General features: G+C 44.9%; 1 long non-coding RNA gene across 2 annotated transcripts; it reads right to left on the bottom strand.

Moving 5' to 3' along the window:
• Window positions 1–700: 700 nt before the first annotated feature.
• LOC113243439 (uncharacterized) lies at window positions 701–22,441 on the bottom strand. 2 transcript variants are annotated; one of them, XR_008958152.1, is made up of 6 exons: window positions 21,842–22,441; window positions 21,155–21,342; window positions 20,001–20,089; window positions 9,773–9,857; window positions 7,580–7,686; window positions 701–2,605 (listed from the first exon to the last, which is right to left on the bottom strand). It is a non-coding gene; the product is annotated as an uncharacterized LOC113243439 (long non-coding RNA). The 2 variants fall into 2 exon arrangements; XR_006411944.3 differs by having other exon boundaries at window positions 701–1,854.
• Window positions 22,442–23,652: the final 1,211 nt, after the last annotated feature.

The raw sequence follows: 23,652 nt of genomic DNA, 5'->3' as shown, positions 1-23,652 counted from the left end.
GCCCGGGGCAGGGGGCGGGGCCGGGCGGCAAGGATGGGACGTGTGGTCCGTGGCTAGAGGCTGGGGCGGAAAGGCGCATGAGCCACCGCCGCGTCAGTCTCAGCTATGGGTGGGGGGCGCGTGATCACAGACCCAGCGTGTGGGACGACTGGAAAGACGGTCACCCGAGCAGCACGTGCCTTGTGCGGGGAGAGGGACACCGTCTAGTATCTCGGGGTCATGTGAGGGGCCCCCACTGCTGGGTCACATTTCCGAAACATCTTAGTCCTCACCTGTTGTGGCTCAACAGGGCGCAACGCTGAAGCAAAATTGAGGCGCTGCTGTAGCTGCTGCTTGCTGTATGCCAGCCATCGCAAAACGGATAGGGTGTGGGTTTTACCAACCTCGTTTTACAGATGAGGAACTTGGAGCACGGGCCGTTAAGAGACTTGCCCAGAGTCACACAGCTATGTGGCAGGTGGAGGAAGGAACCCACGCCCGTCTGACTTTGAGGCCCAATTCTTTTCCCTATTTCCCTATCCTACCGCTCTAAGAGCCCCAGGAAGGAAACGGCAGGAAAAGAGCTTTATCTGCAGCTGTGGGACGGACGCGTGGGTGAAACTGGGTGGGTGAAAAGTGTGTTCCCAAAGGATCCTGAACGTGTGTGGGGTGGGGTGGGGTGGGGTGGGGTGGATTACGGGTGCTGAGAGGAGTGGGAGGCTCAGCCGCAGCTAATGCCAGGCACCAGACTCTTGAGTTTATACATGGCAGTGGCAGCTGGCAAGAATGAAATACAGACTGATGCAGACAGGGGATTGGTGCTTGTGGAGAAGAGCGAGCCTGGGGTTGGAGAGTCGCAGGGGAGGGAAGATGGAGGGCTGCTGTGTTCTACTGAGGCGTTTCTCCTCTCTTAAACAGTTGGGTGTTATCTGCAATGTATACATCATTATGGTATTATGTAAGTAATAAATGTTCATGGTTGGAATATACAGAAGAAAAAAAACATACAGGAGAAAAAAACACCATCCATGATCCAAACTCTCAGCAAAACTTCTTGAAAGCTATGTACCCTTGCCAACTATACGTTCACACCTCTCATTCCCCGTACTCCAGTCAGGCCTGGATCCCAAACTGCTTTTGTCACAGTCACCATAACGACGTACCTGTTGCCAAATCCTGTGTTCTTACCCCTTTTCCACCCTCGTCTTACTCCACTTCTTGTGATACCCAAGCACAGTTGACCGCATCCTGCATCTGGACACACCTTCCTCTGTAGGAGCTGGGGAAGCTCCACCCTTCTGGTGTCCCTCAGGCTCCTCAGACCCCATTTTCTATACTGGTGAATGCTGGAATATTCCAGGGCTGTCCTCCACCCTCTGGTCTGGTTATGCTCTCTCCCTGGGTGATCCCTTCCAGCCTCAGGACTGTTGTATCATCAACTGCTGGTAACTCACAGACGTAAATCTACACCAAGGACTTCTCTAGGAGCTCCAGACTTATTTCTCCATCAACCATTTGTCATCTCCACTGAGTAACTAGCACCTCACACTCAACATGTCTAAAGCCAAATGCAACTTTTCTTCACTAATCTATTCCTTTCCCATTTGCCTCAGCAAATGACATCACCATCCACCCTAAGTGATCCCTAATTCCTTCCTGCCACTCACCCTCATATCCAGTCACCAAGCAGTCTATTTGACCCATAAAATAAATCCTGTAATTGACCACTTCTCTCGATGTCCTTAGACACCTTGGACATAAGCCAACAACTCAGCCAGAGTCAATAACACATCAGCCTACCTTGTCCTGCTTGCATTCATGCCTGCCTCCATCCTGACCCCTGCACAATTCTTCTCCCTCAGGGACCACAGTGACCTGTTGAAAAGATAAGCCATTCTATGTTTCTCTCTCCCTCCATCCAAGCCACCTATCTAATGCTTTCTAATCCTAGAATAAAACTCAAAATTCTGACAATGATACGCTATAGCCCCTGGCTCGCTTTCACCCCATCCCATACTACTTTCCCCAGTACACTGCTTGGCATTTACGTGGGCATGTTGTCCTCAAAAATGCCAAACTGTTTCCCACCCGAGGGCCTTTACTCTTTGTTTTTCTTCTGTCTGGAATATCCTTCTCCAGATCTGTATCCAGCTGACTCTTGTTCCTCATTGAGGCTCAGCTTAAATACCACCTCTTCTTCAGAGGACTTCGTTCTGAATAGTTTATCTGTTCAGTGGTTTCCCCAGTCACTCTCAGGTGGCCTACTGATTTTCCTATTGTTCTTTCTCTCCTTGCTAGACTGTGAGCTGTAAGAAGGCAGGATCTGTATCTGTATTGTTCCCTCATATTTGCAGTGCTTACAATGGTGCCCAGCACACGGTGGGCACACAATAAATATTTGTTGAATATCTAAATGAGTAGAAGAAACTTTAGAAATAACTGTTGTTCGGGACGCCTGGGTGACTCAGTTGGTTACGTGTCTGCCTTCAGCTCAGGGCACGGTCCCAGGGTCCTGAGATCGAGCCCTGCATCAGGCTCTTTGCTCAGCAGGGAGTCTGCTTCTCCCTCTGCCTGCTGCTCCCCCTGCTTGTGCTCTCTCCGTCTCTGACAAGTAAATAAATAAAATCTAAAAAAAAAAAAAAAAAGAAGAAAGAAGTTGTTCACGTTTTATATAACAATACACATACACATACAGAGAGAATTTATAGTTTTATATATTATTTTTCTAATCTTTGCCACCTCTAGATCTTTCCTAATTCTCACACCCAGCATCTCTCACATGACTGAAACAGCCCCATAACTGGGCTTCCCTCTTTAGATAAACACCATAGATATATAGGTTTAGATATCCAGCAGAGCTTCTTAGAGAAGGGATGTGATCAGATTTGTTTTTTTAGGTCAATAGCTGCCCTCCGGGGGCAGGGGAGGGGGGCGGATTAGAGACCAGAGGCAGAGAGAGGCCTAAGCTGTAAGGTAGGACCAAGGCCTGAACCAAGGTGGAGGTGAGACAAGGTGTCAGGCTACAGGTTTAGATGTTTTAAAGTAGAATTTTAAAGTAGAATTGACACCTTGGGCTAGGAGTGGGAGATAAAGAAGAGGATGCCTGCTACCTGGAAATACTTGGAAGTCCAGTGTTATAAAACCTGTTGGCCTCATGGCTCAGTCAGTTAAGCATCTGCCTTCGGCTCAGGTCATGATCCCGGGGTCCTGGGATCGAGCCCCACATTGGGCTCCTTGCTCAGAGAGGAGCCTGCTTCTCCCTCTACCTGACCCTCCCCCTGCTTGTGTGTGCTCTCTCCCTCTCTCTCTCTGACAAAAAAATAAATAAAATCTTAAAAACAAAACAAAAAAAACTGTTGGCCCCAGACAGGTGGGACCAAACCCCACGGGTCATGTCGGCTATGATCCCTTCTCTATACACTGACTTTGGAGCTTCTTCTAATAATCACAAGGTGCCTTACGTATACATAATCTCTTCTGAAGGCCCCAGTCCCAGGAAGTAGTTAGAGTAGGTATTGTTACAAGCCCCAATTTACACATGACAAGCTAAGGGTAGGTTACTCACAAGGCTGAGACTTGTGTCTTGTGCCTTCGACTTTTCCAGCTCTGAATTTCATGCCTGGAGTGTATGATTTATTGTCTCTCAAATCTCTCTCTCTCTCTCACACACACACACACACATGTTTAAGAATAATGTAGTAATTTACACTTCACAGCCCCAAGAGAGAAATTAATCAGTAAATATTTATTAAGCAAACCCTTATAATGTTCAGGACAGTCTTTTTCAGTGCTGTAAAAATTATAAAAGAAACACAAGATGTGGTTCTTGCCCCCTTGAGGGATTAATTGTTTAATCAGAGCTACAAAGCCAACACATAAATTAATTATTGCAGAATGGAAAAGTCGATCACTGAGAGCCAAACGTGTGTGTGTGTTTCTGTGTGATGGAGTTTCAGAGAGGAAGAGACAGAGCCGCAGGCCAGAGTCAGCCAAGGGTGGTCTGATGGATACAAATGTCAGCTTTTACACAGGCTGGCTGGCTACAGCCTTACATAGGACTGACCAGAGCCTGGCCATCAGCTTTCAGGGAGCTGTCCTCGGAGAAGACCACTTGACCAAAAGACATTCATCTCCCAAATATTCCTTTCTCTGATTAGGATTTATCAAGTCTGAAGCAAGTTATAAGTGATGGCATCATGTAGATTTTAAGACTGAGGGTGGGTGGGCCTTCTCTGAATGTAAATACTTAAGACTTCTTGCACTGTGTTATCTTTAACACTGGGCCCTAATGATCTCATTGATCTCTTGGGTTTCACAGTTCAATTATAATGTATGAATTTGGGAGATTGCAGGGCGGCGGGGGGGGGGGGGGGGGGGGTCCTGGGGAAGGTATTGAAAGTAGTTAAAATAGAAGAATGGAAGCCACAAGACACACAACAACCTCAGTTTATCTGTCAGATTGGCAAAAAGAACCTATTCAAGCTAGTTTAAGCAGAAAAAGAGGTAATGGAGGAATATTTAGTCTCTTTCAAGATCTTCAGGAGGGCCAGAAAATCAGGCTTACAGGCTTGCCCATCAAGAGTGATGCCAAGTTACACCATCAGACTCCAACAGTGGAAATGCTATTGCTTTGGCCACTGGGCTCAGGTAACTCCGCCCACATGCCTGATGCTGGACACAAGATTAGCCAGGACAGACCACAGCCATCTTTGACAATTATGTATCTGTCCCTCAGCATCCTTGCTAGAAGGAATTCTGCACAGCACCTCCTTTATGGTGTTTGCATCCGAACTGACATCTTGCATTCGGTTGCCGGAGCTTAAGCCACATGCCCGTGCCCTAGCTGCAAGGGAAGCTGGGAAAGCAGACCCAGGAATCAGGAATCGTCACTTGGAGAAAGGGGCTAGATGAGCCCAAAGCTTGATAAACATCAACCACACCTAGGAGTCACTGAATATACTACATCATAAAGCTTAATGGGCCCTTAGACAAATAGGCATCCTAAAAATCCAAAATATATTAAAACCATTAAAAAGAGCATCTTGGCACACTGAGGTTCACATGGGAATGCCATGTGGTCTTGGGCCTCCATGAGCTCAGTTTCCTCACCTGCAAAGTAGAAATCACCGGATGGAATATGCAAAGACTCTAGTGCAGAGCCTGGCACATAGTAGATCCCGAATACCAGTCTCCTAAACACATCACTCATAATATCAGGTCTTCTATGCAAGATTTGATGATTTAAAAATAATTCCAGATGTCAGGAATTGTGAATGCAGAGTCTCAGGGACGAGGGATAGATTGGTTTGTACCAAATGACATTCAGTGCTCTGGTCTAGAGAGCCAGTGTCAGTGGGGAATGGCAGGAGGAAGGTTGGGCAGGTAGGCAAAAGGGTTCAACAAAAAGGGAAGTATTAGCGTCCCATCAGCACCTGGGCTAGAAGCAACGGGGAGGACAGACTGGGAGGCGGGGAGTGAGACCAGAGTCCTGGGGAAAGATGCTGAAGGCTTCTATGAGGTTTATAGCAAAAGGTCAGAGAAGTGAAAGAAGTGAGAGGAGTAAGAGTTGCTCAAACAGAACATGATAGATGATTAAATGTGAGGAGTGGGGGGACAGGAAAGATTCTAAGACGTTGATTCTCACCCTTGGCAGCTCTTTGGAAGAGTGGTGTAGAGGCGGTTGGAGGCGGTTGGCCCTGGGTATAGACAACAAGGGGTCTACCTTCCCATAGAGAATGTATAAATAATAGTTAAACCTTTAGTCAGTCTGGGTTTTATTATCACTGTAGGCTGGCAATTCTAAACCATATCGGTGACAAAGTATTCTTTCCTGGATTACTGCTAAGAGCCCTCCCCGCAGCCCCGCGTCCTGCCCTGCTATAGCCACCCTATTAGAATCATCTGGAGAAGGCGCCTGGGTGGCTCAGTTGGTTAAGCATCTGCCTTCAGCTCAGGTCACGATCCTGGGGTCCTGGGATTGAGCCTGATAACAGGCTCCCTGCTCAGTGAGGAGTCTGCTGCTCCCCCTGCTTGGGCTCCCTATCTTTCTCTCTCTGTCAAATAAATAAATAAAATCTTAAAAATAAAAGAAAGAAAGAAAGGAAGGAAGGAAGGAAGGAAGGAAGGAAGGAAGGAAGGAAGGAAGAAAGAAAGAAAGAAAGAAAGAAAGAAAGAAAGATCATCTGGAGAGTTTTTACAAATCCTGAGGCCATATAAACAATCAACAGATGTTAATGGCATCTTTTCTTCCATTGTAATAGTGAACAAAAAGACAAAATGTCTAGAATTTAAATAAGTGTACAAGGAACTCAGGTTGCCAACTAGCACAAGTAGGGAGGTTTACCACTGCTTCACTGAACTTCATTTCCTCTTATGTAAACTTGTAAACTTTAAATGTGATCCAACTGAAAATAATGGATTTTTAAAAATAAACAGGCTGATTGTAACAAGACTTTCCTCGCAAATTCTGGAAACCACAGGAAGAAGCTTGTTCATTTGCTTTTTTTCAAGTCAGAGTGGTAAGTCTTTTCTGAGAGAGACTAAAAATCTAAATGGCCTAAGAGAAAAGACCCATAATCCTTGCTCAGGGGGAGTCTGCTCCTCCCTTTGCCCTTCCTCTAGCGTGCACTCTCTCTCTCTAATAAATAAATAAAATCTTTTAAAAAGAGAGACAGAGAGAGAGCGAAAAGACCTTTAAAAGAGTATCTATTATGTAAAATCAAAAGACAACCTAGACAAAAATACAGATCAGATACAAAAGGCTCATTTTTCCACTATATAAAGAGCTTCTTCAAATTAATAAGAAAAGGAAATAAAAAAACCCTTGGGTAAAGAACACAGAGAGTTCACAGGAAGGGAACAAATGGCTATCTGATATATGAAAAAATTATTAACATCACTCAAAATGGTGAAAATGCACCTTTAAAATGTACTGATTGACCACTTCTCACACATCAGGTTGGCACAAATCAAATAATGATAATACACCTTACCATGAGGAAAGAGGTGCTCTTTCTCCCAGCACATTGTTTTTTTTAAACATTTTATTTATTTACTTGAGAGAGAGTGAGAGAACAAGCACAGGGGGAAAGGGAGAAGGAAACTCCCCACTGAGCAGGGAGCCCTATTGGGGGGCTTGATCCTAGGACCCTGGGATCATGACCTGAGCCGAAGGCAGACACTTAACCGACTGAGCCACCCAGGTGCCCTCTCCTACCACATTATTGATGAGAAAACACAGCCTCCATAAGGTCTGCATTACACTTTCCATCAATTACAAATACACCTGCCCATTGACCCTGCGAGCCCGTCTTTCTTACAGGTGTACCTACACGTGCTGTGTGAGGTTATTCACTGGGGCATCGTTTGCCAAAGCCAGGCAGGGACCAACTTAAATCCTATCATTTGGGGACAGGTTAGGTAGAGTAAAGCACATCCATACAATGGAATAACTTGGCTGCATATAAAAAAAAGAATTTCTCAAAGTATTAACAAGGGATAATCTGTAAGGTACAGTTAAGTCAAAAATGGACGCTGTAGAAAAGTATGCATACAAAGTCCTGTCAAATAAAAAGGAACTGAAAATAAAATAAACATATACCTGCGCCGAGTTAGAAACTATCGTGTAGGTAGAGGATCGGAGTGACTGCAGCACAGGCGTGGGAGAAGACGTTACTGCGTGTGTTCTGTACCAGGTACGAATGTTATCTATTCACAAAAAACGGGGTGAAATTAAGAAGAGAATCTACTGGTGCAAAGGTAGGGGAGGCAGGGAAACTAAAGGGACCCCGTGGAAAAACTGCTTTTCTGTTCCTTTTCCTGCTTGTGTTCTTGCTAGGGCCTCCACACACACCCCAGCCCTGCCTTACACACACCTTAGGAAACACGTGATGCAGGTCCTCCTTGGAAAAGTGAAAGTTAATGGTTTCTTTGGAGTCTTCTAGCACCAGACATAGCATCTAAGGGGTGACCAGGCAGGGTCATCAGGAACATTTTCCAAGACCACTGACTCACCAAGACCCCTGGTTCTGGGGTATAAGTCACTCATGGAGGACACCTCAACACTCATCTGTGTTCCTGGAAGCCTGGGAAGGCACATACATGGGACCACAATCCTCAATAAAAACCCCAGACCCCAAGCAAAGACTGTACACGCTTTCCCTTCCTTTCTGAGTGTCCCGGATGCTCTGTCTGTATCTGCCCCCTGGGTCTTCAGTAAACTCCGCTCTCACTTCCTCTTGGCTCCAGTTTGATTTCTATCCTGCATGAAGCCAAGGACAGACCCTCTTGGCTGGTACTGCAGCTCCCCACCCCGACTCTGGATCCTCGTACCTAGCCAGCCTACATCAAAGGCAGCACAATAGAGTAAAAAGGACATGGGGTGAGACACCTGAATCCACCAAAACATTTAAAATTTTAAGTTAAAAGAAAAGAATGCCCAGGCCACACCCCAGTCCAATTATATCAGGATGTGTGGGGGTGGGACACAGGCATGAGTATTTTTGAAGCTCCCCAGTGCTCCCCAGATTCCATTGTGCATCCAATGGTAAAAACCACGGCTGTAGCGTGACTCTGGGTACGTTAGTCTCGGCGCTTGGGGCAGCTCCTGAACCCCTGTCAGTTTTGCATCTAAATGTGACTCCTCCAACCACTATGCCCCGTCCCTTTGCACGCACTTCTCTGATCTTTGTATCTGTTCCTGGCCAGCGCTATCTAGTCCTTATCTTTGCAGCTGCCTCATTCTTCCCCTCTAGACAGTAGGTGCTCAGTTTTCTTCCGCTCAACTTGCCAAAAACACAAGTAAATTCCTAACCCGCTGTCACTTCGGTGATGGGAAATGTATTACTTTTAATTAAGAGGGCCCTTATCCCCGTAGGAATGGGCGAGGGCGCTGCCTCTCTCTCTGCGGGTTTGATGGTTTCAGGTGCAAGGAACAGAACATTCTGGCTCCAACAAAAAGATATTTGTTCTTTCAAATAAAAAGCCGCCCGATGGTGGGCTGAGCTTCCGGCTGGGTGCGCAAGGCTCTGGCCCTCCTTCTCTGGGGATCTTTTGGCTCTGCCTCGCTTCCTGAGTTGGCTTCATGTTCATGCTGGTAGTGAGACAGTGCAACATGTCCAGGTTTCAGCCACAAACTACAAAATCCAGAAAAAGGAACTGCCTCCCCCTGGGTCTCTCTCTCTCTCTCTCTCTCTCTCACACACACCCCCCTTTTTTCTGTTAAGATTTATTTTATTTATTTAAGAGAGAGAGCTAGCACGAGCAGTGGGAGCAGCAGAGGGAGAAGCCGACTCGCTGAGCAGGGAGCCTGACAGCACCCTGGAATCATGACCCGAGGAGAAGGCAGTCGCTTAACCAACTGCCCCTGGGTCTCTTTTTTATAAGGAAGAAAACATTTCCTCAACCCCTCCAGCAGCTTTTGTTCCCCCTAATCTCATTAGCCAAATTGTCCCATACCCATTCTTATGCTAGCTATCTAGAAAGAAGAATAGGATTATCCGGTTGGCTCACACCCCTGGTTCTCAGCTGGGGGTGGTTTTTCCTCCCAGGAGACATTTGACAATATCTGGAGACACTTTTGGTTGTTTCGGCTGTAGTTGGGGCGCTACTGGCAGAAACGCTGCTCGATATCCCTATCATACACACAACAGCACTGACAACAAAGAATTACCCAGGATCAATGTCAATAGTATCAAGACTGAGACACCCTGGCTGGGACTAATCAGGGCCCACCCTAGAGGTGAGGACAGGGTCACCTTCCCTTAGTCATGTGATGACCACACCAGGGTTTTACCTGGAGAAGAAATGATGCGGTAGGCAGCCACGAATCTTCCCTACATGACTCCTTCATAGGTGTTGGGGTCCTGTAGAGTAATTTCCTGGAGAGTAATCCAAACAGAGAATTTAAAAATCGGTGGTCTAATCATAATAGATTATATGGATCTACAGTTCTAGAACCCAATGAGGCTAATATTCTTTTTCTTAACTTTTTTTTATTGAGATATAATTGACATAAAACACTATATTAGTTTCAGGTGTACAACATAATGACTCAATATTTGTGTACATTGCAAAAAAAAAGAAAAAAGAAAAAGATCACCCCAGTAAGTCTAGTTAACATCCATCACCACACACAATTTTTCCTCTTGTGATGAGAACTTTTTTTTTTTTTTTTTAAAGATTTTATTTATTTATGTGACAGAGAGACAGCCAGCGAGAGAGGGAACACAGCAGGGGGAGTGGGAGAGGAAGAAGCAGGCTCATAGCGGAAGAGCCTGATGTGGGACTCGATCCCGGATCACCAGGATCACGCCCTGAGCCGAAGGCAGACGCTTTAACGACTGCGCTACCCAGGCGCCCTTGTGATGAGAACTTTTAATATCTACTCTCTTAGCAACCTTCAAATATCCAATATTATTAACTATACTTACCATGCTGTATATTACATCCCATGATTTATTTTATTACTGGAAGTTTGTACCTTTTGACTTCCTTTACCCATTTCATGCACTTCCATATCCCCTAACGTTCTTGATTTAATAAGCATATCTCTGCAAAACTAGAAGGCTAGGCACTCAAGATGACCACAGGACACTTGCTTATTGATCAGTCGAAGAACATTACAATCGTGCTTCTTTAAATCTTTTCAGAGAGGGAGGTATGACTTTACTATTGGTAGAATTTTAGCAATCAGGGAAAATGTGAGGTTGGCTGCTCCCACTTGCAACATTGTTTGGTATCTCAAGGAGACATGGGAGTTCAGGGAGTCAAGATTAAAGTATCAGCTAAAATACCCAGAAGAACAATATATCCCTGTTCTTTGTTTTTTGCTAAGACAGTTATTTATCCAATATCTGTTTGGCCTGAAAACAAAACCATTAATTACGAAGACCAACTTTTCAGAGCAAAGGGCATGGTTAACACACCATCCGCACAACTCTGTTCGTCCGTGTAGATTTCTGATTCCTACACCTCTGGAAATCTCTTTGAGAACTAACTCATGCTCATAGAATAGGCACAGATTTCTGGTGTTATCAGGACTCAGCCACCCTCCAGTGGATGGCAGCAGGCCTGCATGCCAACAGAACTGTCCCAGAGTTCTCTTCTGAAACTTAGAGTCAGGTTCATTCACTCACACCCCTATAAGTTAGTCACCAAATATTTCCAGTTCGCCCTCAAGTTCGTAGTAGGATTACACATCCTGTCCCCTTAAATTTAGATGTGGTCATGTGAATCGCTTTGGTCAATGAAAACTCCGGCCAGTGCACACAAAATAATTGAGCTTGAGGGGCGCCTGGGTGGCTCAGTCGGTTAAGCGTCTGCCTTTGGCTCAGGTCGTGATCCCAAGGTCCTGGGATCGAGCCCTGCATTGGGCTCCCTGCTCAGTGGGGAGCCTGCTTCTCCCTCTCCCTCTGCCCCACCCCCCTGCTCGTGCACTCTCTGTTTCTCAAATAAATAAATAAATAAAATCTTTAAAAAAAAAATTGAACTTTGGCTATCATGGAAGCATAGAGACACAGTCTCCATCATCCTAGATCCCTCAATGAGAACGACATGGAGCAGGGTCCACACCAACCTTAATGGACAAGTAGTATAAGCAAGAAACCACCTTTTAAGCCACTTAGATTTGGGGTCATCTGTTGCAGTAGTAGAGCCTGTTGTGTCCTGACTGATACAGTTCCCAAAATGCTGACTCGCCTCTAGTCATTTGTGCCCTCCATCTCCTCCTTGTATTTCTCCAGTCTAGTTTTCTACTTCTCTTTTCACATCCCAACACAGTGTGTCTTCTGGAGCCCCAATTCTGCATCAAACAAATTCCCTTGGGGCACCTGGGTGGCGCAGGCGTTAAGCATCTGCCTTTGGCTCAGGGCGTGATCCTGGTGTTCTGGGATCGAGCCCCACATCAGGCTCCTCCACTAGAAGCCTGCTTCTTTCTCTCCCACTCCCCCTGCTTGTGTTCCCTTTCTCTCTGGCTGTCTCTCTGTCAAATAAATAAATAAAATCATAAAAAAAAAAATTCCCTTGCATCCTTGGCTTCTCCATAGAGTGTGTCCTTCACCTCTCGGCCTTACCTGAACCTGGCTCTCCTCTACAGGCTTCTCCTCTCACACATCTCAGACCCGAGGGTTTGGAGGTGACATTGGTAGTCCCAATGCCAACGCAGCTTTTATCCTTGAGCAAAAGTTCTCCTTTAGGACTCAGGGCCTCCAGCTGGGTCACCCCAGGCCTTTTCACATTTGATGGACAGCCTGGTCACTCCTCTTCCACTGCCCTCTTGGGCACCTGGATCATAGTTCTCTTCTCTTTTCCAAGTCCTGCAGAATCCTGGAAGACTTCAGTGACCCTATGGACAACTACCAAACACCCTAGCCTCACAGCTTCCTGACTTTTCCAAGTCCAAAAGTCTCCACCCGCTTTGTGCTCTGGCCACCTTGTCATCACTCAGAATGGCTTCCCTCTGCAGTCAAAGCTGTGATGACCCCCCCCCCCAACATGGAGGGACAACGAGATGGCTCAGTAGGCTGAGCTGCACTGGATCCTAAGCAACCTTGCACTTTCCAAACCATGCCCTAGAGCAGTGGTTCTCACATTTTCATGGTTTATTGTAATCACCTGGGGATCTTGTTAAAAGTCAGATTCTGATGAAGCAGATCTGGTGTGAGACCTGAGCGTCTGCATTTCTAACCAGCTTCCAGGTCATGGCCATGCCTCAGGACCTCACTTTGAGTCACAGGGAGTGAAGTGTGCATGAAATGGGACTGTCCCGTGCTTCCGACTCTTCCTTGAGAAGAGCCTGCCACTGCCTCTTGGAGCTGTCATCAGTCCCCATGGAACCCACACACAACTGGAGACCCGTCTCAAGGAGTCCACGAAACTGTGAGTTCTGCCTGGAGGCTTATATTTTGGCTTTTAATTTTTTAAAGGATCTCAGATGCAAATGGTTCACTGACCTTCACTGCATAGTGCACTCTCATCAGCCCATGAAATGCCCCTCTACTCGTGGTTTTTCTTTTCATTTTCATTTTTTGCAACCCTTCAACCCTGATACCCGTACCTCTTTCCTCCCCAGCCCTTGTCATAGGTCAGCACTCTAATATGTTTGATATAGGTCCTTAAATATGCCTGCATTCAACCTTGTGAAGTGAGTTTTATATGCTTATGTTTTTAAATTTAAATAATAAAAAATTAAAAATTAAATTAAATTTTAAATTATGTAAATCATGAGCAATTTAAAAAGAAAAAAACGTAAGAGAACTTCCTATGCGGTCTTGTATGGCTCCTCCTGACGAGGTGGTTGACCTCTATGTCCCCCTTACTTATATAGGAAGACAATGCACCCCTTAGTATCTGAACCAGCCCTGGTAAGTCTCTGTTTCTTGCAACCCAAATAACCTAAGGAACACCTACTTCATGGGGGTGGTTGTGAGGCTTAAGTGAGAGCGGGGTGTGGTGTCTGGACTTCCCAGGCCCACTGCTCCTATGTCAGAACCTCTTTTGTTGTAGGTGGCAATGGGCTGAATGAAGAGTGATTTAGGCCAGGATTAAGGATTCAGTCTCCATATGGCCCAGTTAGCTTTGCCAGATACCAACAGCACCCCTACCATTAGCCTAACATATTGTTGCAGCCCCTTAGACATAAAGATAGAAGTAAAAAGGTTTAAAACACGCAGCCAGACTTGATTAGACAGACCAGTGGGCAAAGTAAAAAGTCCAGAAACAGACCCAGAGACATATAAGGGTTTAGTACATGCTAAGGTGGTTTTTCAAATCAGCAAGGAGAAGATGGATTGACTAGTGAATGTTGGAACATCAGGGTGACCATCCGGGAAGACAAATTAACTTGGATTCTTATCTTTTTGCTTATAACAAATTAAATTCCAGATGAAGCAGAGAATTATATGTTAAAAAATTAAACTATTAGAAAAAATCATGGGAGAGTTTTTGAAATAATCTCCAATTAAAACTTTTCTAAGCATCACACAAAAACCCAGATACCTCAAATAAAGATGAATTTATGTACATTAAAAAATTTTTAATTCCTGAAGACAAATCTACCATAGACGAACCTCCTTAAAATATAAGTAACCTATACAAATCAATAAGAAAAAGCCCATTGTCTCATTTGAAGAAAAAAAAATTGGCAAGAATATGAAGAGTTCATAGAAAAATATATACAAATGCTCTAAGTATATGAAAAAATATTTGAGATCACTTGTAAAATGAAAAAGGCTAATTAAAATTACAATAACAATGCATTTTTCAGCTCACAGATTGACAACACTGAAAGATTTAGAAACCAGGTTGACAAAGATGTATGAAAATAGGCACTTCATAAATTTCTCCAGAGGATAATTTGACAATCTCTACCAAATTAAAAATGAGGGGCGCCTGGGTGGCCAAGTGGGTAAGTACCCCACTCTTGGTTTCAGCTCAGGTTGTGATCTCAGGGTTGTGAGATCCAGCCTCCCCTCCGGCTCCACACTCAACAGGGAGTCTGCTTGGGATTCTCGCTCTTCCCCTCCCTCGGCTCCCTCTCCCTGCCAGGCTGTGCACTCTCTCTCTTTGTCAAATAAATAAATAAATCTTTAAAAGAAATTAAAAATGAACATAGCCTTTGACTTTTAGGAATGTATTCACAAACATACTTGAATATGTGTGAAATTACATGCGTCATTTTATTACTGTAAATTCTGATTTGTCCAAGTAACGGAATACCATACAGCTATAAAAAGTTGTGAAGCTTCTGGATTACTGACGCAGAACATGTCATTTAGAGAAAAGAGCAAGATACAGAACAATGTCGAGTAGGGGGAGGAGGAGATGGAAACACATGCCCACTTGTAAGTGCATAGAAGAGCTTCAGAAGCTCTTTGAGGGGAAGTGGGAGTAGCACCAGCATGGCAGCGACACTTCACACTTCGTGTTTACCTTTCGTATGAACTGAATTTTATAGCACGTGCACCATTATGAACTGTAATAAAATTTTAAATAACAATAGTAAATATATCAAATGCTACCGGTTTTTTCCAGCAGAAACCTTGGTGCCCACTGAGTTATGGTTCCAATTTCTGTTGACTGTATATATACAAATAAAAAAGGAAGCTTAAAGAGGACGTAGAAAGAAACTGTAGAGAGAGGGTCTGTTTTTATTCTGAAGTTTGGTTTTTCTAGGCACTTGGTGATGGAGTAATGCCTGCTTTCTCAAACCACCGGAGCATGAGCAGTGGCTCCCACCCCCCCATCAAGAGACAGCTATGTGCAGCCTCAAGAGAGTGGGCGCCAGGTTGCAAACATGACGTACTGATCAGCAAGAGCTGGCGCCAATCGGTGGGGGCAGGCAGCAGTAGGGGCTTTCTAGACCAAAGGGAAAAACAGGAGCCTATAGGCTGTAGATTCGGCAACAAGTCAAGGGCCAGAATGCCTGGGACCCCTCTGGAACACAGGTGACCGAAAAGGAAGGACAGCTTTCTGGGCATGGATAAGAGAGCACAAAAGAAATAAAGAGTTAAATAGTAGAGGCAGAACCCAGGGGCTTGAAAAGGCAAAGAATATCAGGGTTTGGAGTGGGGACATAAGGACTGGGGGCGCGGCAGGGGTTCAATGTGGCCGAGGGAGGGACTCCCGATCTTTCTTCATTTGCTGTGTCTGGTGATCACATCGGGAGATAAGGCCTTCCCCTGGCACTGCACGACTGGAGCTCACATTCAGGGTAATGATAGTGGGTTAATATTTAGCCCCACTTCAAAACCGATCAGCACACAGTTCTAAGAGCTTTCACAGATGGGACTCTGAGAGCAGCAGCCTACATACCATGCCCTCAAGCTGCAAGCTTCCTCAGGACTGGTACCGTGTTGCTGCTTGGGTCATCTTTCCCCAGCCCTCTATCACCCTGCTTCTTTGCCCTATAGGCTTGCATTCATTCATTCATTCATTCATTCATTCATTCATTCATTCAACAGGACCTACTACACCATGCATTGCATCAAGCCCAGAAACACAGTGGTTAACATAACAAACATGATCCCTACCTTCATGGAGCTTACAGCTTAGGTAGGAAATAGCTGAAAAGCAAAACCCAAATAAGTAGATACTACAAATTATGACACATGCTGTGGGGGGGTGGTGTGCTCTGAGACTGAGAAGCTGGCAGGCTAGTTTAGACTGTGTGGTCAGGAAAAAGGGCTGCCTCGATGTACAGCTCCAGGAGACATTGCCCACGGAAAATCCAGCGTGCATGGCATGCCCAGATGTCAGCCAGGCAGAGTGGGGCCAACAAGCCTTCCAGGAGAGGGAAAGCTATGCTCACAGGTGCCAGAATAAGAAATATTTTGGCAAGGATAAGCCACTGCAAGAAGTACAAAGGAGGGGCAGCATAGAGGAAGGGAGGCATGAGATGAGGCTCAGATTCATGGAGAATATGGGAGACCATGAGAGGAAAGTGGGATTTTTATTCTAAACTGAGCGGGAAGACTCTAAAGAATACCAGCAGATGAGTGGCATGGTTCAATGTATAAATATTTGTAAGCCCCTCTGGCTCCAGTCTGGAGCATGGGTTGGAAAAGAGCAGAAGAAGTGGGTAACCAGTTTGGAGGCCATCGAGACAACCAGGCCAGAAATGAAGGTGGCTTGGCAAAAGATGACAGCTGCAGAAAAAGAGATCAGTGGATGGAGTTGAGACAAGTTTTGGAGACAGAAGTGAGAACACTTGCTGGTAGGTTGAATGACTCCAGGTTCCTGGCTTAAGCAAGTGGGTAGTACCATTTATTGAGACAGGGGAACATGGGGAAGAATGGATTAGTGGGTAGACTCAGAGTTCCATAAGCTGAAATGTTTATGGTAATTAAGTAGAGATGGCAAGGAGACAGCTGGTTTTATGAGTTTGTGTTCGTATCAGAGATCTGGTTGGAGATACAATGTGGGCAGCATAAGGTTGTATGTAAAGACTCGTGAAAGGGCGGATCCTCTAGTGAGGGAGTGTGCTCTACTTTCCAATGCGCCTGAAAGTTTTTCAGGGTCTCCCATACATTGCGGACCACACCCCATAAAGTTTTTCGGGAGCAGCTGGGAACAAATCTTCACCTTCGTCTTTAGCAGTGCAGACAGTGAAACTAACTTCTCTCCTTACCAGCAGATGCTTGACCATCTTGGTGTTTGTGGTTTCCGGGGCTAGAGCATAATGCCTCACTTGCCAGCATCTCCGCTCATTCACATGTGGGACTCCTTCACTTATTCCCTACCTCTGATTCTGGGTCTAGTTACACAGTGATTAAAAGGCCTTTTGATTGTCTTAGGACACAATAATGTTACAGTGCAAAATTTCAAGGTTGGATCAGAAACCACGATGAGGACATAAGGGAATGTGAGGGCATGCAGAATCCGTTCACCCTTAACTATTTTTCCCAGGTTCCACTGTATCCTGGACTGGGATGACCAGCAGGCCTCAGGGAGAATTGAAACACCCATAGCTTTGCTTACTAAGGATGCCAGCAGCTCTCTGGATCTGACATTCATACTCTTCAGTAGAGAGAATTTGTTGGGGCTTGTTTGTCCCAACCAATATGGGTTCCCTGTACCGAGTTAAGTTTTTCTCCAGGCCACCTCCCATGGGTTGAGATCCATGATGTCCAATCTATACCTAGTTGCCTTTAGTATGGATGGTGATCCCCATTTCAGTCAGTCGCAGTGATGGAAATAAGGTTAGTTTCACTCACAGTACAGGCCTGGACCACTACACCAAATACAGCCTCCGTTTGAGCCCTCTGGCCTCTGAAGGGGCTGAGGATACAGGCCCTTTTAGAGCATTGGCTTGAAGTAACTACAGTTCTTGGTCCCATCTTCATGGCTGTTGCTATAATTCATCCTCATCTGAAGGTGCCAAAGTGTGAATGTTCAGTCTGGCGAGGTTATAAAGTAACAATGATGAAGGATCATCGGAAGGCAGGCAGGCAGGGATAAGCCCTGCCACTCCCACCCCAAGAGGAAAACCGCCCTTAAAAGGATTTTACATCACCTGGGAAGGAGCCCTCCACCCTTTCCCATGTGATAGATAGGTGACAAAAACCTGATTGGATGATTGGCGCAGGGAGGGTTAATCAGATTACAAGTCCATAAAAACCCCTAGACTTAGAAACTCCAATGACAACCCCTTTGGGTCCCCTCCCTCCTTGGGAGCCTTGTATTATCACTTTGCTATCGTTCAATAAACCTTGCGTTGCTGCCCACCACTCGGTCTGGTCTACCTCTTCCTTCTTCGAAGCAGCGTGACCAAGAACCATGGGCACCGACAGAGAAAAAAATCCTGTGACAAGACTGGGGGTTTAGAAGGAACTTCAATGGCCTCATAAAATCTTTCCCTGGGGTATGTGATTGCTCTGTTTTACAACTCTTATCTGCCAAGTTCTACATGCATTTCATTTCTCTCGAATTTGAGAAAACTCTTTCAGAAAGTTTCTGAACATTCCTCATATACCTCTTAATTATGGGCTCAGTCTTTGGGTCCAAGTAAATAAGACTGATCCAGTTTCACAAAATTTCAAGCTAGTCAGGAACCGGAGAGCTTTGAGGTAAAACAATCAAAGTAGCTTAAAGACCTGCTTGGTGAAGGATCATTAAACTAACCACATACAGACAAGTTGAACTTCCCTTTAGGGTCAAACTTCAGTTACATGGTGGTCAGATCTTTGAGACATTTTCAAGAATGTCCGTGTAATAGAAGGTTCCACCTTTGAGGTCAACCAGAAAAGTCACCTACGTGTTGTGGGTCCACTGGAGGAAAGAGATAGGGAGTGAAGGGGTTTTGTCAACCCTCCAGGGCATCATTATCAAAGCCTTGTCATTTTAGGGGACAACTCTCTATAGTTTCCTGGCATTTCTGAATATCTTGGGGTCACAGGACCACCTGATTTTGAGACTATCTTCTCACGGATGTTGGTTTAGCAAGCAGCCTTGAAAGACAGAGATGGCTCCCTCCACAGCACTGGCAAGTTTGTTTACTATTTAATATAATAAAGATAGTGTCTCCCTTCCAAAGTTCAAGTAGGCTTAGTGTCCATTATAAAAGATTCAAGTTCCCCAACTTGGGGTTCCTCTCCTCTAATGTAGCCCCCTCCTTGTGCAAGCATTACCTGGCTCTTTCATGTATTATCCTGTGGAAATTGAGGTTTGAGGAATAAACATCAACATGATGTTACTTGAGTTACTGCTATTGCTGTAAGTAATAAGCTGTGCTTTATCTCTGACCCGGGAATCTTGTGTCTTCTGCCAGCATCCATGAAGCAGGCTTATTAGCTTGGAGGTAAGGTAAAATCTCCTTCTAACATAAATTCTCACCACCAGCAAGTTTGGTCTCTTCCTAGTATAGTGGAAACCAGGTTCCTATAAGCCTTCTTTGGATGTCTGTTTACATTATGACTACACCTTTTCTTTCTGCTCTCCTTCCCCTCCACCCTGGGCTCCCCATCCTCCAGCACTGCAAACACAAGACACATATAACTACAATGGACAAAGCCATCCCTGATCACTCCAGTCCATGGAGAACCCCAGTGTATGTGTGTGTCCCCAGCCTGTTAACTCTGCCATCAGGAACACCTCACTCCATCCCAGTGTCCTCTCTCCCCCAGACCTCATACACATGCTTAGTACCTGGCAAAACTCCCAGTAAATACATGTTGCTTCATTGAACTCAAGAATCTTTCCTTTTGCATTCCCCATCTTTCCACTTGAGTAACACAAATTCCTGATGCACAATATTACGATTTGTGCTGTATGGCACACTATCACCCCACAATCCAACCTGAAATGCCTTGTTCTTTTCTTCCTTCCTCACCTACTCAATTCCTACTTATTCTTTAAGATACTGTTCCGTTGTCACCTCTTCGTCCAATCCAAGTCCTGTGTCAACCTGTACAACTTCAACCATGAGGTTGATTTATTCCGAGGATTCAAAGTTCCTTGATCCTATGATTTATTTAATAGAACCAGGTCAAATCGTGTATCCCACAAGCAGATAACACACTGCTTACCTCTAATACCCTTTCCATCCTGGCACTCATCACCTTGTGTTATAAATATCTGCTTCTGTGTCCACCTCACTCCAAGAGATGATGAGCTCCTTGAGGGGAAAAAGATTGGGTCTTAGTCATCTTTATGTTTTCAACACATAGCACATTTCAACACATAGCTCAATAACTATATGCTAAATGAAAACGTGAGTTTTTCCAGCTACTCAGCTGTGATAGTTAATTTTATGTGTCAACTTGATTAGGCTATGATTTCCAGATGTTTGGTCAGATTCTTTTTTAGATATAATTACATTGAAATCAGTAGATTTTTAGTAAAGCAAATTACTCTCCCTAATGCAGAATAAACTTCAAGTAAAGCAGATTATGTTCCATAATCACCCAATTAATTGAAGTCCTTAGGAGAAAAAATAATGACATCCCCCAGAGGAAGAAGGAATTCTGCCTCTCTGAAGAACCCCGACTAATGTATCAGTCATGCGGGTATAAAAGGGAAGGCAGCAGCTGGCTAGGCTGATCCAGAGTTGGAAACTGGCAGGACAGCTGGAGCAAAAGGACAAAGAGAAGGGAGTAGGAAGTTTGGGCAGGAGAGTGATTGAGATAATGGGATGTGGAAGCTTAAGCTGGGTAAGGACAGAGAAGTCATCCAGAAGAGGGCTGGTGGACGGTGAGGAAATGGAAGGATGACTGGACCAAATGAGACCGCAGAAACAGATTTAGACACAGGTGGAAGAGTCAGAGGGTGGCCTCTGAGGTCCCAAGTGGGGGTAAGATTTCAGAGGCGGTGCAGGTTCTGGTCATGACACAGTCCAGATATGGTTATAGAAAGGGACAAGGGAAGAAAAGTATAGGAAGGACCTTGTATTAGACTCCAGAAAAGTAGAACCAATAGGGCCTGTATGCATAGAGAGAGGGATTTATTTTAAGAAATTGGCTCACACAATTGTGGGGGCTGGCAAGTCCACAATTTGCAGAGTGAGCCAGCAGGCTGGGGGCCCGGGGAAGAGCTGATGCTGCATTCCATCATATTCCACATGTATTGTTTCAAATTTTACTGTTGTAAGAAGTATTGGAATAAACACCCTTGTCTAAAATAGCATCAATTTTTTTAAGTATTTCATGTATATACAACTTTGTATCTTAAGACAATACACTACCTTTTTCAAAACATGTATTTCTGGACCGCAGATCAACCAAGTGAATGTTGAAATTGCAGAGCACGATGCCAGGTTTTAGGGTGGAGAGGAAGCCTGTGGCCATGAACATGAGTCTGTAAAACATTTTTTTCTTTCTTCCACATTCTTTCTCTTGTGATAGCGTTTTTCATTTGCCGTTTAATGTTGTTCTCAGTAGAGAAAAATTAAAATTTCAAATTATTAGCATGAATTTTACTGTTCATCTTTACATCATGCAATGTCAGTTTTAAATGCAAACACAAGAACACTTGACTCATATGCAGAATCACTGCAATTACAGAATTTCTATTTCATAGCTGGCACGTGCACGTGTGTTTCATTCTTACCAGAATAAACTTAACTCACCTGTTTTTATTTTGCTTCTTGATGTACATGCCAATCTACCAACACTCTACCTCGGGCTTACCGCTGAGTAAGGAAGGAACTGTGGGTCCCCCAATCTTTCCCTTTCCTTCTGTGTCATCATTTGCACAGTAAGTGGCTGGCTTATGATACAATAAAAAAGGATAGGATAGGGTTCCTTGATTGTTTTTGTTTCTTAAATTGCCTTCTTCCTGCATTTGAAGCAAGTTCTAGTTGAAACAGGAAGTGTGGCCTCTGGGGCTATAAAAAATCCCACTTATTCAGTCATAGAAATAACACACTTACCTAGTATTCATTTTAAGTCTCACTGAACTCCCACACATCATGTGTCCACCAGGATTCCTTTCTTGTGGGGCATCATGAATGCAATACACAGGGGGCAGCAAGGAATGGCAGACCCACATGTCGCACATATCTCCTCTGTTCACAAGCCTGCTCCATCGTCCTGTTGGACTTCACTTGCTAAACACAAGTTCAAACACAAAATTATTAAAAACTTCAGATGGGGCACCTTGCTGGCTCAGTTGGTAGAGCATGCAACTCTTGATCTCAGGGTCGTGAATTCAAGCCCCACACTGGGTGTAGAGTCTACTTAAAACAACAACAACAACAAAATCCCTTCAGATGGCAACAGGGAAACATTAAACCAAGTGTGAAACCCTTCTGAGTGTGGAGTCCTGTGACCGCCCCAGTCACACTGATGTCCGTGATGAGACGAAGTGGCAGAGTCAGATGGCATGGTCCTCAAAAGAGTTGGTTTCTGGAGCACCTGGCTGGCTCTGTCAGTAGAGTTTGCGACTCTTGACCTTGGGGTCGTGAATTCGAGTCCACATTAGGTGTAGAGATTTGTTAAAAAAACATTCCTTTAAATAAAAATAAATAAGTAGTTTCTGAAAAACAAAGGAGACAGTGAAGGAGTAATATGTTAGGAAAGAGTTTGGAGAAGAGTGATAACTTCTGCTTCCTGGTAAATATTCCAGTATACTGTATATCTTACAGTATATTCTCTGTAAGGTAGAAAATTTAACATAGGGGCGCCTGGGTGGCGCAGCGGTTAAACGTCTGCCTTCGGCTCAGGGCGTGATCCCGGCGTTATGGGATCGAGCCCCACATCAGGCTCCTCCGCTAGGAGCCTGCTTCTTCCTCTCCCACTCCCCCTGCTTGTGTTCCCTCTCTCACTGGCTGTCTCTCTCCTTCAAATAAATAAATAAATAATCTTTAAAAAAGAAAAAAAGAAAAAAAAGAAAATTTAACATAGATCAGTAAAATCAATCATAAGGCCAGGGAACTTAGAGTCCAGATATAGGGGATATCAACCGCATGGTTCAAGTTTTCCAGGATGACACAGAACTGGAGCTGGGTAAAAACACTGTGGGTCCCCAGGACCTCAAATACTAGGAAGAAGATCCACAAAGCACATTAACAAAATAGGCTGGTACTGCCTCAAAGGGCAGAGAGTTTTAGAAAGGTGGTGGGAAATGTTTGGGGAAGAGCAACAAAATGCTAGAATTCTGATAACCTGTCTCCACCCCCTAAATGGGAGAGCCCAAGCTCTCCAGAAAGAATTAAATATCAGGGAAGCAAGGGAAGGTTTTGATTGTTTGTTTGTTTGTTTGTTTGTTTGTTTTTAAAGAGATTCAGGCTATAAGGAGGTTTGTTTACCATAACCAAGGGTTCCACAGACATGTTGGAATGGGCCTTGAATTCTGAGTGTAGGAGGCGTCTGAGGGTTGGCTGGACTAGCTGGGCTCGAGTTCGGCCTTGCCTTGACCGGCGCAAGCAGAGACTCGGTGATGCTCTGTTGACTCTCATGGTTGTTTCCTCTCCTCTTATAAGTGCTTCCTAACCAGTCTCCCAGCCACCAGTTTCACTGTACACTCATCCACCAGCTACTTTGCTACCAGTTATTGTCTTCCTAAAACACAGTCCCCAGTACCTTTGCATGGCTCACAAGGCCCATCCCAATGCAGCAGCTCAAGCTCCATCCAGCCTCAGTGCCTACCACTGCCCAGTGAGCCCCTTCTGGGACAGTCAGCCCCTTCTGGCTGGCGTTCCCAAACACAGCAGTGCCTCCATACTTACCTGCCTTGTCTCTT

This window comes from Ursus arctos, unplaced genomic scaffold, assembly GCF_023065955.2.
Source record: "Ursus arctos isolate Adak ecotype North America unplaced genomic scaffold, UrsArc2.0 scaffold_8, whole genome shotgun sequence".
NCBI lineage: Eukaryota > Metazoa > Chordata > Mammalia > Carnivora > Ursidae > Ursus > Ursus arctos.
The sequence above is the reverse complement of the archived record's forward strand: the minus strand, read 5'-3'. Positions and strand labels throughout refer to the sequence as shown.